This window comes from Loxodonta africana, chromosome 13, assembly GCF_030014295.1.
Source record: "Loxodonta africana isolate mLoxAfr1 chromosome 13, mLoxAfr1.hap2, whole genome shotgun sequence".
Classification (NCBI taxonomy): Eukaryota; Metazoa; Chordata; class Mammalia; order Proboscidea; family Elephantidae; genus Loxodonta; species Loxodonta africana.
In genome coordinates, this window is record NC_087354.1 from 88350142 (window position 1) to 88356141 (window position 6000).

A 6000-nucleotide genomic window follows, 5' to 3' on the forward strand; every position below is an offset into this window, starting at 1 on the left:
TATGTATATATGGGAGCTTCACTGGTTTTGTTCTTCAGGCAAACCCAGCCTACGATATTTGGTATCAAGATTGGTTCTGTTGTTGCTGTTGCTAGGTGCCATTTAGCCAGTTCCAATTCATGGTGACCCTATGTGCAACCCTATGTGCTGTCCTCATAATCATTGCTATGTTTGAGCCCATTGTTGCAGCCACTGTGTCAATCCTTCTCATCGAGGGTCTTCATCTTTCTCCCTGACCCTCTTCCTTACCAAGCATGATGTACTTCTCCAGGGACTGGTCCTTCCTAATAATATGTCCAAAGTATGTGAGTGAAAGTCTTTCCACCTTCCCTTTCACAGAGCACTATGGTTGTACTTCTTCCAAGATACACTTGTTCATTCTTCTGGCAGTCCACGGTATATTCGATATTCTTTACCAACACCATAAGGCATCTTTACCAACATCAAAGGCGTCAATTCTCCTTTGGTTTTTCTTATTCATTGTCACTTTAGCATACATATGAGGGGGAAGAAAATACCATGGATTGGGGCAGGCTCACCTTAGTCTTCAAAGTGACATCCTTGCTTTTCAACACTTTAAAGTGGTGTTTTGCAACAGCTTTGACAAATGCAATACTTGGTCTTATTTTATTTTTTCATGGCTTAAGGATTTTTTCTTAAAGCAAGAATTTTATAATCCAAATTGTGTTTCCTTGCTCAGTTATCAATTCTATCATCTAAAAGAGAAGTGACAGTCTGAGCTATTCCACAGTAAAGAATTACAAAATTGAAGAAAGGAATGCTTTAAATTTTTGTGCTTGGTTGAAAATTATTTTTCCCAGGGTCTATAAAACATTACTTTGTTTTTATATTTTACGATTTTGGGTTTTTTTTGTTTTGTTTTTTGTTGTTTTTAAATGAATAAGTAATCTAAGACTAGTATTGTGTGCTAGACTTGTCATTTGCTTGGTACATAAGGTTCAAAGTTTCCTTTCTTTTTTAATTTATTTTATATTTGGCAATGTTAATCTTTTTCCTCACAATATTTAAGTTTTTTGATGCTTAGGTATTTTTCTCAGTGAAGCATGAGTTTCTTTTCGTGGTCCCTGATCATTTTAAACAGTCAGAACACCAGTGGCACAGTTAACTGATTTCTGGGCAGCCTCTTTAGCTTGGTGGGCTTGTAATACAGCTACAGCTTCATCAGCCTTAGAACGAAGCGATGCTGGAGACTCAAGCATATGAAGAAGTTCTGAATTATCAGTCTCCAACAAGATGCCAGTGATTTCACCAGCAAGTGTAGGGTGCATGGCTTGAATAAAAGGAGGCACCCGTTCACCCAATGTTTGCTTTTGGCTCTTAAGGAGGGACAGATGCCAGCATGGAAGCAGTCAAATGTTCCTGACTTTGTATGTGTACTGCAGGCTCTGCGTGATGACTTGTGGCTGTGTGTTAAGATGTTCTTGAGCATTGTGAACTCCTGCAGCATGTTTATACTGGGGAATGGTGCAGACAGCAGGAGTAGCTGCAGCAGCTGCAGGGCAGGGACCCATGGCCTGTGTTGATGTGCTACAACACGTTGTGTTGACATGACTTGTGGAACCTGTGAAGAATCTGGTCTCACAGTAGTAAATGGTGGTCTAGGACCAGCTGTGCAGCTAGTTCCAGGCACATTCTGGAATGGATTAGGTCTGGCATCCTAGGCAGTCCATCAAAGGCTTGGTGTTAATTGAGCAATTTGGCTAAGAGGATAGTATGCTGCATGGTTCTGAGGCTGTGGAATAGCTGCCATGAAGTAACCTGAAGGAGGTGCTTGCTGGTAGGGGTTGACTACGGGGTTGAGCATACCTCGTACACTTGCCATTCTCTGCATATACTTGTCGAGAGGTGAGCCTGGTGCTCTTCTTTGAGCTGACCTAAAGCTACATACAGTGGTTTGGCGGCCACAGTTTTACTGTTCATTTCTGTAAATGCTTTAGAGGCTTCTTCTGGTTAAGAGAAACATACAAAACCACACCCTTTGCGGCAACCACCGCTCCATCATAACCTCCGCACTAGTGATTGTGCCAAAGGAGAAAGCTCTTTGCGGGGACGTTCATCATCAATACTATCATCAAGGTTTTTCACATGTAAGTTAACACCCTGGTATCTGGTGATCTTCTTGCTTCCTCTATTCAAATCTGCACTAAAGTTCCGTCTGCCATTCCACTTTTTCTCTGAGCTCGACCAACATAAATTTGTTTCCTACTGAGTTACTTTCCACTCATCTCATGCACAGGTTTCTGCCTGTCAAAGCTCACATATCCAAAACCTTTGGGTTTTCCACTTTCATCAGTCCTTGCTTTCACACAGTTAGGGCAGGTCCGAACTTGCCAAAGAGATCCTTAAGGTGCTCACCATCCATGTCTTCTCTAAAATTCTTGATGAAAGCATTGGTGAACTCTTTTGCTCGAGCTCTGAGTTCTGCTTCACTTCTTTAGGGGCTGTAAATTGTCCAGTAAATACTTTACCATCGTTTAGAAGCAACTCATTCATTTTTTCAATAGCTTGTTCAGCTGCTTCTTGGGTCTCAAAATGTACAAAACCATACCCCTTGGAATCATTTTCATCACACACCAGGTTACATGAGAGGATGCTGCCAGCAGCAGAAAATGTATCATACAGGGTTTTATTATCAATGGATCTGTCCAAATTTTTATGAATATGTTGTCCACTCCAATTTTTTGAAGTGATGGATCACGCTGAGACCACATGATGCATACTGGCTTGCCCTTTATAACAACACAATTGATGGTAACCACAGCCCCTCCCATCCACCAGCTGCTGGAAGCTCACACAGTGTAGCCCAGAGAGCGGCGTCTGGTCACGTCCTTGCAGACCTGGAGGGAGAGGATGGCCCCAGCGGGGCTGAACTTCTCCTAAACCACCGCCTATTTCACCTCAGGGTGAAGGTCCCACACATAAAGCAGGGCCCCGGAGCAGCTGGGGACAGTGGGGGTCATCTCCGCAGGGCTGCCTGCAGGGCCACAGGCTGCGACTCTTCTGTGAGAGGAGAGGAATGCTGGGGAGGTGGGAGAATCAAAAGGACCTCCTCAGTGGCGGCGGAACAGGGTGGATCCGCTGCGACTGGCTGCTGGCTGCTGGCTGCTGGCTGCTGGCTGCTGGCTGCTGGCTGCTGGCTGCTGGCTGCTGGCTGCTGGCTGCTGGCTCGGAACAAAGGTGGCAGGGTCGTCAGGGCAGCAAGAAGTCCTCGGTCTGTGGGTTCTTCTTGTAGCTGCTGCAGGGCCCCGGGCGGGCAGGTCAGTCAGCTGCTTCACCTGGTTATTTTATATAAGAGGAGGAGAAAAAAGCCTCCGGCGGGGGAGATGCAGATTTTTGGTAAATTTTTTTAAAAGGTTTTTTTTTTTTCAGATTCTTTTAAAAAAATTTCTTAAAAATAAATGTGTGTTCCAAGCACGGAGCATACACTCAGCACTAACAGCCAGGGAGAAAGGGTCCTTTGATTTCTTGACTGCTGCTTCCACGGGCTGATTGTGGATCCAAGTAAAATGAAATCCTTGACAATGTCAGTCTTTTCTCCATTTGTCATGATGTTGCTTATTTGTCCAGTTGTGAGGATATTTGTTTTCTTTTTGTTGAGGTGAAATCCATGCTGAAGGCTGTAGTCTTTGATCTTAATAAGTGCTTTAAGTCCTCTTCACTTTCAGCAAGCAAGGTTGTGTCATCTGCATATCGCAGGTTGTTAATGAGTCTTCCTCCAATCCCGATGCCTCTTTTTTCATATAGTCCACCTTCTGCGATTATTTGCTCAGCATAGAGATTAAATAAGTAAGGTGAAAGGATACCACCTTGACTCACACCTTTCCTGAGTTTAAACCACTCAGCATTCCCTTGTCCTGTTCTAGTGACTGCCTCCTGATCTATGTACAGGTTTCATGTGAGCACAATTAAGTTTCTGGAATTCCCATTCTTTGCAATGTTATCTGTAATTTGTTATAATCCGCACAGTCGAATGCCTTTGCATTGTCAATAAAACACAGGTAAAGAGCTTTCTGGTAGTCTGCTTTCAGCAAAGGTCCATCTGACATAAGCAATGATAGCCCTCATTCCACCTCCACTTCTGAATTCCACTTGAATTTCTGGCAGTTCCCTGTCGATGTACTGCTGCAACTGTTTTTGAATGATCCGCAAAATTTTACTTGCGTGTGACATTAGTGATAATGTTCAATAATTTCCACATTCTGTTGGTCACCTTTCTTTGGAATGCACACAATTAGGATCTCTTCCAGTTGGTTGGCCAGGTAGTTATCTCCAAATTTCTTGACATAGGTGAGTGAGCACTTCCAGCACTGTATCCGTTTTTTGAAACATCCCAATTGGTATTCAATCAATTCTTTGTTTTTCTCAATGCTTCAGTGCAGCTTGGACGTCTTCCTTCAATACCATCAGTTCTTGAGCGTATGCTACCTCCTGAAATGATTGAACAATGAACATTTTTTTTTTTTTTTTGGTGCAGTGACTCTGTGAATTCCTTACATCTTCTTTTGTTGTTTCCTACTTTGTTCTATATTTTGCCCATGAACTAAAACAACCAAAACCATTGTCATCGAATCAATTCCAACTCATAGCAACCCTGTAGGACAGAGTACGCTGCCCAAGAGAGTTTCCAAGGAGCAGCTGGTGGGTTCAAACTGCTGACCTTTTGGTTAACAGTCTAGCTCTTAACCAGTGTGCCACCAGGGCTCCTATTTTGCCCACAGAGTCTTTTTAAATTGCAACTTGAGTTTTGAATTTTTTCCTTCAGTTCTTTCAGCTTGAGAAATGCCAAACACGCCCTTCCCTTTCGGTTTTCTAACTCTAGGTCTTTGTGGATTTCATTACTATAACTTACTTTGTCTTCTCGAGCTGCAGTTTGAAGTCTGTTCATCTCTTTTGCTTCATCATATCTTCCACTCACTTTAGCATCTCTATATTCAAGAGCAAATTTCAGAGTCTCTTCTGAAATCCATTTTTGCCTTTTCTTTCTTTTCACTGACCTTTTGCTTTCTTCATGTATGATGTCCTTGATGTATTCCCACCGCTCATCTGATCTTCAGTCATTAGTATTTAATGCATCAAATCTATTCTTGAGATGGTCTCCAGATTGAGGTGAGATACCCTCAAAATCATATTTTGGCTCTCCTTGACTGGTTTCAATTTTTTTCAGTTTCAATTTGAACTTACATATGAACAATTGATAGTCATCTGTTCTGCACTTGGTTCCTGGCCATGTTCTGACTGATGTATTGAGCTTTTCCATTGTCTCTTCCCACAATGCAGTCAATTTAATTCCTGTGTATTCATTTTTTTTTTTTTTTATTCCTTCTGAGGAGATCCACATGTGTAGTCACCTTTTACAATGGTGAAAAAAGGTATTTGCAATGAATAAGTCGTTGGTCTTGCAAAATTCTATCTTGCTATTTCTGGTCATTTTTATCACCAACTATGTTTTCCAACTACCACTCTTCTTTGTTTCCAACTTTTGCATTTCTATCACTAGTAATTATCAGTGCATCTTGATTGAATGTTTGATCAATTTCAGACTGCAGAAGTTTGTAAAAATCTTTGGTTTCCTTATCTTTGTTATTAGTGGTTGGTGTGTAAATTTTAATGATAGCTGTAGTAACTGGGCTTCCTTATCAGCATATGGATATTGTCCTATCACTGACATCATTGTGATTGAGGATAGATCTTGAGGTGTTCTTTTTGATGATGACTGCAACATAGTTCTTCTTTGTCACTCTTGGCATAGTGGACCATATGATTGTCTGATCTAAAATGTCTAATACTAGTCCATTTCAGCTCACTAATACCTAGGACATCGATATTCTTGCATTCCATTTCAATTTTGATAATTTCCAATTTTCCTAGATTCATACTTCTTGTATTCCATATTTTGATTTTTAATAAATATTTGCAGCTCCTTCTTCTCATTTTGAATTGTACCACATCAGCAAATGAAGGTCCAAAAATTTTACACCA

The 6000-nt window shown here is 41.5% G+C and overlaps 1 pseudogene; it reads right to left on the reverse strand.

Moving 5' to 3' along the window:
- Positions 1–1063: 1063 nt before the first annotated feature.
- Positions 1064–2981, reverse strand: LOC100669602 (polyadenylate-binding protein 1-like; annotated as a pseudogene).
- Between the last annotated feature and the right edge of the window lie 3019 nt (positions 2982–6000).